Genomic DNA, 13,931 nt, shown 5'->3' on the forward strand with positions numbered 1-13,931 from the left:
GTCTTTTTGGAGCCAGGCTTGCATCACTTAGTATAATGTCTTCCTGGTTCATCCATGTTATAGCAAATATCGGGATTTTATTCCCTTTTAATATACCAGTTTGTTTACCCATCTGTCCATTGATAAGCATTTGAGTTGCTTCTACCGTTTGGCTGCTGTAACTTACACCTTTATAAACATGGGTATTTTTGAAAGTATATGATTTGATCCTTGCTGTTAATTATTTTATGTATGTACCTAAAAGTGGAATTGCTGGGTTATATGGTAAACCTGTGGACTTTGAGGAATCACCAATGTTTTCCACTCTCACACTAGGTACACATCACCGATGTTCCCTCCAGCAGCACAAACAATCCCAGCTTCTCTATCCACCCTCAACTTTTGCTCTTCATTTTTTATGAGTCATTCTACCGAGGATGTACTGACATCTTATTGTACCTTTGTGTTGCATTTCCTTAATTATTTGCGGTGATTTCCACCATCTTTTTGTGCCCGCCGGCCATTTTATTCTTCTCTGTAAGTACTGCTATGCCAACCCCACCCTGTCTTGATCACTAGAAACTGGACTTTACGTGGGGCTGGGATTGTAAACCAAGAACATGTGAGTCTTCTTTTTTAAATATTTATTTATTATATATACAGTGATCTGCCTCCATATACACCTGCACATCAGAAGAGATCTCATTATAGATGGTCGTTAGCCACCAAGCAGTTGCTAGGGATTGAACTCAGGACCTTTGGAAGAGCAGACAGTGCTCTTAACCGCTGAGCCATCTCTCCAGCCCAAACATGTGATCCTGACAACCACTCCTTTGTCTTTTCAGTCTTTCGAGGGCAACATTAAATTTTGCTCTCCTTCCATCAGCGCTTACAAGACTTCTGCTTGCTCTAAACCACTCGACATGTAGTTCTTTGTAGACCTCTCTAGTTGAGTCCAATTTTAATTGTTTTTAAAACTCCACGGGTCTCTCAGTGCACACCTGAGTATTGCTCTCTGATTGAGTGCGTGATTTGTGTAGTTGGGAGGGTTGTGGGGTTTTCATTGTTCTTGGTTTTTACTTAATAGACAGTGTTCTTTAGTACACGGTAGTTTAAATTTTCATGAAATCTGAATTTTTCCTACTTACCTTCTTCGGTTTCCTAGTTCCGATGTCATATGTAAGAAACTGCCGTGCTCGCTTCGGCAGCACATATACTAAAACTGAACCGATACAGAGAAGATTAGCATGGCCCCTGCGCAAGGATGGCACGCAAATTCATGAAGCGTTCCGTATTTAAAAAAAGAAAGAAAGAAAGAAACTGTTGCCCAACTCAATGTCATAAAGGTTTTCTGCCTGTGCTTTTCTTTTCAGAGTTTTATAAGCTTGGCTCTTGCAGTCATGCCTTTGATGACTTTTGAATTACTGTGTGCATATGGAATGAGTGAGGTGTCCTAGTTCACTGGGGAGTAGACGGACTCATGGGAACACTTAGTTCTCCAGGACTATCCTTTCCCACTGAATGAGCTTGACACTGAGAAAAATAACTAAAGGCTGGAGGGATGTTTCAGGGTTAAGAGCACCTGCTGATCTTCTAGACGACCTAAGTTCACTTTCCCAGAGCCCACATTAAGCAACTCATTTTATTGTTATTTTTATTTTATCATTATGAGTTTCTGTCTGCATATATGTCTGTGTACCACTTGCATGCCTGATGCCCATGGAAGTCATACCAAGGCATCAGATCCCCCAGAACTGGGGTCACCGACAGTGAGAACCCCCATGAGCATGCTGTGAATTGAACCTAGGTCCTCTGGAAAAGTAGAGTGTAGGAAGTGAAGAAGCCCTGAGTGGCTGAAGTACCTAGTAACTGCTATTGGCATGGGCGTGGTCCTATCAAGGACCCAACATCCTCAAGTTCAGGGGGATTGAAAAAGCCCTCCTTGAAGCTGAATGCCAGCATTGACATTGTGTGCAGACAATGTCCACCATAGCTTTTCCCCCTGATATTTATGACCTGAAGATGGCTCCCCTACAGAGGCTGCTGCTACTGAGATTTGCTAAATCTGAGATCCCCTGTTCTCCAGCTACATCCAGTAAGGCACACAGTCCTCTTCTGCTGCCTGTGGATCAAGATGTAGATCTGGCAGCTCCTTCCTCGGTACCGTGTCTGCCTGCACACCGCCATGCTCTTTGCCGTGGGAAACTGTAAGCTAGGCCCCAATTAAATGTATGCAGCTGGATCAAGGAGACCTCAAAGCCCACGCCCACAGTGACACACTTCCTCCAACAAGGCCACACCTTCTAACAGTGCCACTCCCTACAGCCAAGCACTTAAACACATGAGACTACAAAAGCCATTCCTATTCAAACCACCATCACCATAGAAAATGGACTTGTTTCTAGACTTGAGATTCTAGACCATTAATCTCTGTGATTATTTTTTATGCCAACTCTACATAGTCTTCATCGCTGTAGAACCACTGGCCTTCAGCCGGGCCTAGAATAGTAAGTTAGGATTTACATAGTGAGGACAACCATCCCTGTGTCTTTCAATTCCTTGAGGGTGACACTAATCTCTGCTACTCTTTTCATCAACATGAAGAGTTCTGCTCATTCTGATTCCTTTGATGTTTATATCTTTTAAAATTTAAACTCTTTTAAAAAAATTAAAAAATAAAGTTGAAACTCTCCCATGTAAATGTGTAATAATATCTTATTGCACCTTTAATTTGCATTTCCTTTTGACCAAAGAGACTTCTTTTTCTTCTGCATACTAGACTTTTAACATCTTTTTTCAGAAGTGTATTGTCAATTGTGGAAGTTAAATTCATACGTTCTGCCTGATTCTTTTGCCAATTATATACATTATAAATGTCCTCTCTTCTGTTATCTGAATTATCTATTTTTTACAAGCATTATTAATGTTAATATCAAATTTGTAAAATGTTTTTATATGGCCAATGATTTTTTGTGTGTTTATTCTTTTTTAAGATTTATTTATTAGTTATACAGTATTCTGTCTGCATGTACACCTGCACACCAGAAGAGGGCCCAGATCACATTATAGATGGTTGTGAGCCACCATGTAGTTGCTGGGAATTAAACTCAGGACCTTTGGAAGAGCAGACAGTCCTCTTAATGTCTGAGCCATCTCTCCAGCCCCTTGTATGTTTATTTTTTGCCTGTACAAAGCTGTAAAGTTTTTTCTTATGTTAATTTCTATATGTTTTATTACTGTAACTATAACATTTAGATCTGAAACTCACCTAGAATGTATGTGTCTGTGGATGGGGTCAAAGCTATTTTTTATCATATGACTATTTAACTCATTGAGCAATGATTATTGGAAAGGCAGTCTTTATCATATTGCTTGCTATTACCAATTGTCCCAAATCAGGAGGGTGAGTGTATGTGGGCTTGTTTCTGGACATTTTTTGACACTTGTACCACACTGTTTTAGTTGCCATAACTTTATAAGGGGTCCAGTATCACGTATTAGTTGTTTTGTGTTGCTAACCCAATAACTGACAGAAGTTTATGAGGCCCATGGCTGAGCGGAGACACACCATCATGACAGGTAAGGCTGTGTCTGTGGCAGCAGGAGCATATAGCATCTGCTTATAATATGGCGCAGATCCTCCACATCTACACCGGCTTCCCAAATCCCACGCAGGGACCAAGTCTTCAAACGCAAGGACTTTTGTGCAGAACATTGAACATTCAAAACAAGAGTCCAGTTATGTAAATCCTTCCTCATTCTTGTCTTCACAACCGAGTCAGTCTTATTTATTTATAGTTTTTTTTTTTAATTTTGTCTTTTCTTTTCATATGAGTTTAAGGATCAGTGTGTCCCAGGAGCCCCTTCTTTGTTTCCATCATGTAGAACGTGGGGACAGCATGTTTGCCCTTAGGCTTGGCAGCAAGGGCCTTTTCCTATTGAAGCATCGCGCTGGCCCACTTTGTCTTTTTGAACTGGTTAGTGCTTTTGACCTGATGGAAATGAAAGTGTGAGTAGATTTGTCTATTCCCTTGTTGGGGAGCATCTAATATTTTACCGCTAGGTATAACCAATGGATTCATAGACATATGTTTTTCCTCTTGTTTAGAAAGCATTGAAAGAGAATTTCCAGACACCACACATAATTTTAATCACAACCCTTGGCAGGCTGAGGCAAGAGCATTGGAAGTGTGAGGACAGTCTCTGAACATAGTAAAACTACTTTGTCTCAAAACAAAGACAAAAGCAAGCAAAACAACAAAACACAAACACTGGAAGTCACGGGAAGAAAATGGCTACCAAAGTACAATCTGATAGCCAGTGAAAATACACTTCAAAGTGAAGTTGGCGCAGCTGTATTTCAGGTAAGCAAGACTGGGAGAAGTCATTGTGCAGTGCTGCTGCTCCACAGGAAATACTGGCGGGAGTGGCTTGGGCAGAAGAAAAGATTGCTGACAGGAGCACAGGGATGCGGGGAAGACATGAAAAGCAATGAAAACAGCACCTAAAAGAGAAACGCCAAGTGAATGTTGACTGTTCAAACAACAGTAGCAATGTCTTGTGTGCTTTCATGCTGTTTATAGAAAGAATAAAAATACCTGACAGCAATGGAAGAATGACATGTGATGGGTGACAAGCATAACAAGACAGTTTGGGAGTCTCACATTGTTCAGGAAGAGCCAAGAACCCTAATTTAGATTGGAGGAATTTTCACAAATTCCAAATGAATGTTACAATCTCCTGGAGAGTGCTGGAAGACTAAGAGAGGGCTGGAGGTGCTTACTTAGTCAAGTTTGTGTTTGCTGGGCATGAATGAGGACCCCTAATCCCAGAACTGGGGGTGGGAGTGGGGATGGGGGGTTGGGAAGAGGTCATCCTGTGAGGATCACTGGCCTGCTAGTCCAGACTGCTGGGGAGTTCCAGGCCAAAGAGATGAGAGAAGCTGCCTCAAAAGAAAAAGGTAGAAGCACTGAGGAATGACATCGGAGGCTGTGTCCTGTGGCCCTTGATATAGGCACGCGCACACACACACACACACACACACACACACACACACACACACACACACATAAATGCAAAAAGTGTCTTGTGAAACACACACATAATTCTAGCGTTCAGGAGGTTGAGGAAGGAGGATCAGGAGTTTGAGGCAAACCTGAGCTATGTATGGAGACCTGTTCCCACCCCACCCCACCCCACCCCACCCCAAGATTTGGGGACTATAGTTAAGGCTGTGATGTAATTTTAAGTGAGCCAATGTAAAAATTCAGTAAGACTTAAAGTAAAAGGTTAGAACAAATGGCCCCATAGGCTCTTATGTTTGAAGGCTTGGTCCCCAGTTGTTGAAACGGTTTGGGAAGGACTAAGAGGTGTGGCTTTGGTGGAGCAGGGGTGCCACTGAAGGTGGGCTTGGAGATTTTAAAAGCCTATACCATTCCCAATTACCTCTTTCTGCTTTCTGTTTGTGGATCAGGATGCTGAGCTCTCCTCTGCCACTTCAGTGCCATGCCTGCCTGTCTCCTGCCATGGTGGTAATCCACTCATGTACCTCTGGAACTATAAACACCAAATAAGCCCATATTTCTGTAAGTTACCTTGGTCACAGTGTCTTTCCACAGCAGTAGAAAAGTAACCAGAGCCAAGCAGTGGTGGCACACAACTCTAATCCTAGCACTCTGGAGGCAGAGGCAGGCGCATCACTGGGAGTTCAAGGCCAGCCTAGTCTACATGGCTAGTTCCAGGACAGGACAGCCAGAGCTACATAATAGAGGGACCCTATTTCAAAAAAAAAGAAAAGAAGAGTAACTAAGACAGTACCCATTAATAAGCACAACTTATACATTTTGTGTATTCGCTTTAAAAGGTATAAAAATACTTTATAATACTTTACTAGAAAAAAACATAACATCATAAATCTGAAAGCCATTGGTAGCAAAGCTGGAGTATATGTGACAAAAAAATAGAGAAATAGGAAACCGTAGTGGGAGGTTATGAAACATACATCTCAGTAACTGATAATGGCAAGCAAACAAAACATCAACGCAGAGATAAAAGATCCACAGTACACAACTGACCACTGTTTCTAACCCGCATATGTAAACTTCAGTGAGCTTCGGAATAGAGACATCCAGCAGCACGCATTTTCAAAGAAGGCTCAGATGGAAGGAATTAATATTGTTAAAATGCCCATAGTTTCCAAAGTGACCTGTGCTTTTGATTCAACGCCTGCCAGAATACTGACATTTTCATAAATCTAGAAGACAATCCTAAGATTCGTTGGAAAGAACAGACTTCAAATAGCCAAAGCATTCTGGAGCAAAAACCAGAATGATGAAGGCAACATAACACCTGGTTTAAAGACATGCTACAAAGACTTTTTAAAAATGGAAATTAAAGTCGGGTGTGGCGGCACACACCTTTAATCTCAGCACTTGGGAGGCAGAGGCAGGCACATTGCTGTGAGTTCAAGACCAGCCTGGTCTACAAAGTGAGTCCAGGACAGCCAAGGCTACTCAGAGAGACCTTGTCTCAAAAAAAAAAAAAAAAAAAAAAAAAGGAAATTAACATTAAAAACTCAGAGAATTCAGAAATAATTCTACTCATCTATTGCCAAATAATCTATAACAAAAGTGTTGAAAACATACTTTGGGGGAAAGACAGCTTCTTTAGCAAATGCTGGGTAACTAGATAGACACATGTGAAATATTGAAACTTGACTCCTCTCTCTTAACTTGTACAAAACTCAACCCAAAATAAACAAATACATTATTATAAGACTGTAATCTCTGAAAATACTAGAGAAAACTTTAAGGGAAACATTTAAAATTATTAGTGCAAGTAATAATTTTGGGGGTAGAAATCCAAAATCTAAGAGGAAGCATGCAAAATAGATATATTGGACTACATTAAATGAAAAGGCTTCAATATTTAAAAAAAAAAAAAAAAAAGACTACTAATAATGGCTAATGATCTGAACAGACACCTCCCAAAGGAAGAAATACAGACGTCTGACAAATATAAGAAAAAATAGTCACTGGAGAAATGTAGATTAAAGCTTTAATGTGGAATGAAGTTCTGGAGAGATGGCTCAGCAGTTAAGAGCACTTGCTGCTGTTCCAGGAAACCTGGATTCAGTATCTAGAACCTATATGGTGACTCACATCCATCTATAACTCAAGTTCTAAGGGATCCAATGCTGTCTTCTGGGCTCTGAGGGCACTAGACGCATACATGCATACAGGCAAACATTCAAACACATATAAACTAAAAATAAATCAAAGTTTTACAAACAATAATGCGCAGTGAGATAAGATCTCACTCCAGTTAGAATAGCTATTATAAGTAAATAAATAGCAAATACTGGTGAGGATGTGGACAATAAGGAATCCTTATATAGCAGTGGTAGGAACATAAATCAGTGCAACCACTATCAAAAGCAATATAAATGTTCATTAAAAAAAAAAACAGGGGCCGGGCATGGTGGCGCATGCCTTTAATCCCAGCACTTGGAAGGCAGAGGCAGGTGAATCTCTGTGAGTTCGAGGCCTGCCTGGTCTACAAAGTGAATCCAGGACAGCCAAGGCTACATACACAGAGAGACCCTGTCTCAAAAAATAAAAAATAAAAAATAAATTAAAAAGTCAACATACAAAAATGTCACCTGTGTGTTCATGTTTATTAAGACACTGTTATGGAAATTAGCCTAGTGCCTGTTAACTGTAGAATGGATAAATAAAATTGTGTGTGTGGTGTGTGTGTGTGTGTGTGTGTGTGTGTGTGTGTGTGTGTGTGTGTGTAGTATTACTCATCCATAAATAAAAAAAAATCTTGTCATTTATAGCAAAATGGAGGAACTGGAGGATATTGTGTTAAGCGAAAATAAGCCAGACACAGATAAATAAGTTATATGTATTCTCTCTTAAATGTGGAAGATAAATAAATAAATAAGCCGATCTAAAAGTAGAAGAGCAATTACTAGACCTGAGAAAGGTGTGGAGATGGTGGTTGCTATGTGAGTTTTCCTGGAAGAGACATAACAAACATCTGTTCATTCTAACTGGGACACCAAGGATAGGCCAAAGAAACAACCCCATCTGAGCCCAGCTTGATGAATCAATTCATTTATTGGGGTTACTTACAGGAGCACAGGTAACCAAAAATTCTACCCCAGCATGGTGACTGCTCACGAAAGCAGCATCCCTGGGAGCTTCCTGCCCAGTTGACAGGCAGCCCTCCCAGGCTCCTCTCCTCCAGCAGCTGCTGTTCATAGAACCCCTAGCAGAGGCCTTGTGAGTCAGTCTTGCTGAGCTCCCAGAGTCCTTTGAATCTCCTTCCTTCTGGGAAGGGAGGTTATGATCTGGAGGGAATGATCAGGCAATGCTTGTGAAGATAGAAGAACGGTGTCTCAGCGTGGTTAATTCACAGCGTGTGGAAGTATAGAAATATCACAATAGTCTCGTTAATTTGTGCAGCGAGAAATAAAAGAAGTCTTGAACAACAGGATCCTGAGGTCTGGCCTCTTCGGTCTAGTCAGTGCAGTATTTCCATTTCCAGTTGTGACTCCACTCTCTGGTTAAGTGAAGAGGGGGAGGGGGAGCTTGTTTATTCTGGACCTGTGAGACAGCCCTCACTTGACGAGTTAAACTCTGAGTTTGGAGCAATCTAACTTGTTCTACACAATGCTAAAATAGAAGGTATGTTCCCGGAGGTCAGATGGATCCAGACTCAAAAGACCGAGACCCAACTCTGCGGCAGATGTAGCTCACGGTCAGCTTGGTCAATTTAGCGAGAATATCTCAAAATGATCATCATCAACAACAGCAACAGCAAAAAGGACTGGAGACACGGTTCACTGACAGAACGCTCACCTAGCACGGAAGACGCCCTCAGTTCAATCCCCACACTGAAGCAAAGCAAAACGAAACAAAACGTCAAGATAAATCCAGTGGAAGCAGGATTTGTGGTAAGAATTGAAAATCGCAACCCGGGAGGTGGAAGTGGGGAGGGCGAGGGCGCATTAGGCAAAAGTGATTTGCTACAGAGAAGCTCCGGGAAGGATGAACCAGGGGTATTTTCCTGCATGAATGGGGAGAGGCACGTGACTCCTCACCCCTAGCTGAGGTACTTAATGGGTGTTAGGGGATGGGAGTCATTTTGCCCCCAGAAGTGTAACTCCTCGTGATGCAATAAATAACCCGCCACACATGCACATTCAAGCAGCCCTAATTCAGCTCACTGGGTTACTTGTAAAGAAGAAGAAGAAAAACAAAACAAAATAACGACAACAAAAAAACCCACATAAAAGTATGAGAAGGACTATGTTGGGAAAAAGAGGAAGTCCACGGGGAGTGGGAAAGATACAAGCAAAAGGGGGATAAATATGATCAAAATACATAATACACACGGATGAAATTCTCAAAGAATATATAAAACTATTTTAAAAGAAATGTGGGCATTTATTTAGAATTTGAAGAGTGTTCTAGGCCTCTCAGGCCATTCTGGGCCACGTTGCCCGCTTTCTTAAGCTACAGCCTCAATCCTAAGTGTCATCCTCTGTCACCTAATTTTGCATGAGACATACCTCTCTGAAATCACTTCAGTGTCCTTCCTCCTCCTCCTCAACTCATGCTGAAACTTAATCTCCAAAGCAAAAGAGTATTTAAAATGGTGGGACCTTTAGGAGGTATTGAGTCTCGCTGTCCTGCTCTCTAGAATGCTATTGTTTACGTGTGCGGACACAGCATGCCTGGCGCTCTCCCTCTCTCTCTCTCTCTCTCTCTCTCTCTCTCTCTCTCTCTCTCTCTCTCTCTCTGTGTGTGTGTGTGTGTGTGTGTGTGTGTGTGTGTGTGTGTAAGTGAAGTGCCATCCTGGAGAAAGAGACTAATTTTGCTGGCACATTAAGCTTCGACTACTCTTCCTCCAGCACTGTGAGAAGTAAATTTCTACCCTTTGTAAATATAAAAATTACTCCTGTCTTGGGTGTTTTGCATCACCAATGGAACACACACACATGCATATGCACTCGTGTGCACATGCACACTGAACAATGCACACTGCACACTCTGGTCAGTTATACATTAAGTGGTACTAGTAAGTACTTGTGAGAATGAGATTTCTTTTCTTTTCTTTTCTTTTGGTTTTTCAAGACAGGGTTTCTCTGTGCAGCCCTGGCTGGCCTGGAACTCCCTCTGTAGACCAGGCTGTCCTAGAACTCACAGAGATCCGCTTGCCTCTGCCTCCCAAGTGCTGGGACTACAGGTGTGGGCCACCACGCCCGGCCAGTGAGAATGAAATTTCTTGCTTAAGCAACATTGTACTGGTCTTTTTCTTTGTTCTCTTATTGCCATCTTTAGCCAAGTTTCATACCCGCCCCCTTTGTGTTCTTAATTTTTCCTGCTAATGTGATTAACTAAAGCTTCAAGTACCCTGTGTAAAAGCTGTGGGAAAGGACACTGAGGCTTAATAAAGCACAGGTCATAGGGGAGGAGCCTGGGGAGGGGGCTGGACAGCTTGAGTACGAGGCTCACAATTAAGACTACACACACGTTTGTCCTCTTCCTTGTGCTGTAACTTGGGAGCTATTTTTGAGGGTGTAAGGGGCAGGATTATTAGTATCAGGTTTGCTGGGATGTGTATCCATAGCAACACCCTATGGATACAGGGAACAAGTCGGGAAAGATCCTCTGTCCAGTAACCGACCACTTGAATTGACTTTAGGGCCAGAGATGGACCAGGGAAAGTGGCAGAGGGCCATAAATGTGAATTGTCGGAAATAGGGGAGGAAGCTATCATTACATTTGATTATTGGGACAGATCTGTGTTTAATTTGGGGGAAATCTCCTTTAGTGCGAAGCAATCGCTTTGAATTTCTTTGAAGCGTTTCTAATGGGTTATAGCGGTTTTATGGGTACTTAGACCCCGTGGGATACTCCTTAGAGATGAAACTGCCTTCTGAGTATCATACGCACCTACCACTTAGGCACTTTCTGTCATCTTCTATGACTCCACCATAACCCTGGAATTCACACATCTCCTCTCCAAGGACTGACAAAAGACTAAACAACCAAGAAAATCCTCCTAATGGGTGTGACCATTCAGTCTAAGTTGTTCGCTCATTTGATCCCCTTCCCCTGTTCCTTTGTTCTCTGTGTATTCCATCTGTGCCGAGCTGTAAACCCACTGAGTATGTTATGTTGGCTTTCCTGCTTTGGTTGTTTCTTGTGTCGCTCTCTCATTCTGGGGGGAAGGCCTGTGAACATGGGTACACACCACATGTCAGGATCTTACTGCTTTGTTTTAAAACCGCAGCTCCGTATGAAAACGCAGCTTTATCAAATATAAGAAAGTAAGAAATCCACAAATCCCTTTTCTGAGTCATTTTGCTAGCTCTGGTACCCGTCGTACACATTTCTGAGACAATCTCAATAGATTTCTCATTTACAAAATGTATGGAGATTCTCTTACTAGTAAGGCGTTTAGGAGAAATCACACAATTTCTGATCTCAGGCCTCCCACAGCTTTGTAGTCATGCCACAGTCAAGTGCTAAATCCACAGCAGAGAAACGCGTTAGACACAAAACAGAAGAAAAGAAAAAGACCTAAGGAGTCAACAATTTGCATCTCAGGAAGTTGAGGGTCTCCTTTGGGAAACACATATGGGATCAGGAAGACAGAACTTTTCTAGAAGAAAAAAAAAAAAAAGAAGACAAAAGGTTGAGCCTCCTGTGGGCCAGAGACCTCAGAAAGACTAGCAAATAAATGTATTCTTTACAAAGACAAGTACATGTATTCGAAGGGTTTTTAAGTGAAGTCATTTATTCAAGGTTATGTAGTGGGAGAGCTAGAGTGAAAGCTTGGGCATGATTCCAAAGTCTCCTGTGATATTTCCCTTTGTTTAATTTAATTTTTTCCCTTTTGTCCATCCAAACCCACTCATGTACTTCTTCGCTGCTCTCTTTCAAACTCATTGACCTCTCTTCTCTATGACTTTTCTATTGCATCTCACTGCTTGCCAGCAAGGCAAAAATACTTTAAATGTTGTACGATGTCATCTGTATAAAGTTCAAGGACAGGGACCACGTACCCATGATGAAACAGGCCAGAACTGTACATACGCCAGATCTTTTTATTCTCCTTCTGCCAAATGAGACTTCTCTGTGTTGCCCAGGCTGGTCTTGAACTTGAAGATTCCTCAAGATAATCTCCTTTCCCGGGATCCCCGTTAGCTGAGACTACAAGCAGGTACCAGTGTTTCTGGGTGTAGATGCTTTGGGAAGAAGGAGTCTCAGAGTGCTGGGCAGATTTCACATGTGTACATACACCTCAAAATGAAAAGTTGTATTGCAAGGCACGTTGTGTGCTTGCAATCCCAGAACTTGAGAGGCTGAGACAAGAGGATTATCATGAGTAGTTTGGCTTGCTATCATAAACATTTTTCCACTGAGTTGCATCTTTAATATTTGTGTACTTTATAGTATATATATGTCCTAATGAGAATGTAGATAAAATTGATTTCTGTGCTTTCATAATGTTTTTTCCACAGATTACTTATTTGAAAAATATTTTTCTCTAAAGAGAACTAATTACATGCAAACAGAAAAAGATTAGTTTGACCTCTTCTGAATATACATTTTTAATTGTAGTCTGTTTCCAAACAGTCCTAAAAAACATGGATTTATGGCTCTAAGAGGTGGAAGAGTTGCCTAGGATTTCTTCAGGAGTCCTGACCTATTTCTTCCACCTGGATCCTTCTAAAACACTGATGAAAGCAAAGCCTGAGAGTTTTCATCCAGAAGTGCACACAGCCATAGAACTGTGCATCGGAGTTGGGAATGAGCGCTCCTGAAGCCTTGCAGTGCTGTTTGGTACCCAGAAATCTCAAAATAAGATCTTTCCTACACTTGAGGGGGAAGAATAGTTCATAGGAAAGAAAATAGCTAAAAAAACAAACAAACAAACAAAAACAAAAAACAAAAACCACAAAACAACAAACGCATACACTCCCCCCGCCCCTCCCCCCGGCCCCGCCACACACCTATGTTTTCTAATGTTCATGTATATTGACACTTCATGGACAGTTTAAATCCTAATAGCTTCTTTGTGCCTCTACATCCCCATCTGGGGGTGGGCCTTAAATGTAAAAGAACCTAACCAATCCATTGTGATCAAATCAGTCCAAAGCGTCTCAGAATTTACCTTTTACTTGAGAATAATTTGTCCAAAACTGAGCTCCTTACATGAAATGAGATTATCTTATTTTTCAGACTACTTCAAAACCCAGAACTGAAATAAATCTGAAGGGCTGCCTGTATTACCTCTGGTATTTAAAATGCTGCTCTACACTGGTAATTATCTTCGCTCTGAAAACCTTTGAGTGATGAATGGTAAGATTCCAGTCTGACCCAAAAAACTTCTGTAATTCATGCCTACACAGGATTCCTGCTCCTAATCCAATGCCTGTGAGAAGTGAAAGACAACCCCCTTAAAGAAAAAAAAAAAGCCTTTCCTTCCTATGAAAAGATGTGTAAGCAAAACAGTACAATATAATGTCTCTGTGCTTACTGTACACAGGCTGGGGTGGACAAACTACATAAACCTGAAGCAGATATGGAAAAAGAAATGTGTGTACGCATTTGTCCGTAAAACCAGTTAGTGAGCTGTTTTTCTGTACAACTATCCTTTGTTTTTCTTTCCCCATGGATGAAAGCATACATTTACAGAACGTTTCACAGTATATACCAGCTACTGTTTTAAAGGCATTACACTATTTAATTCGCTCTATACAACTATTTAAAACAGTCTCTTAAGAAAGAAAGAAAGAAAGAAAGAAAGAAAGAAAGAAAGAAAGAAAGAAAAAGCCTATTTTATAAAAGCTCAAACAGGATTTTAAGGGCCCAAATAATTTAACCAGGTCATATAAATTGAACATCAGATGCAAACATCTGGTTGCAATT

The 13,931-nt window shown here is 41.3% G+C and overlaps 1 non-coding gene across 1 annotated transcript; it reads left to right on the forward strand.

The window, feature by feature from the left end:
* Nucleotides 1-1,171: 1,171 nt before the first annotated feature.
* Nucleotides 1,172-1,278, forward strand: LOC127198849 (U6 spliceosomal RNA). Its single transcript, XR_007831887.1, has one exon. It is a non-coding gene; the product is annotated as a U6 spliceosomal RNA (small nuclear RNA).
* Nucleotides 1,279-13,931: the final 12,653 nt, after the last annotated feature.

The sequence above is a fragment of the Acomys russatus genome, chromosome 14 (assembly GCF_903995435.1).
Source record: "Acomys russatus chromosome 14, mAcoRus1.1, whole genome shotgun sequence".
Classification (NCBI taxonomy): Eukaryota; Metazoa; Chordata; class Mammalia; order Rodentia; family Muridae; genus Acomys; species Acomys russatus.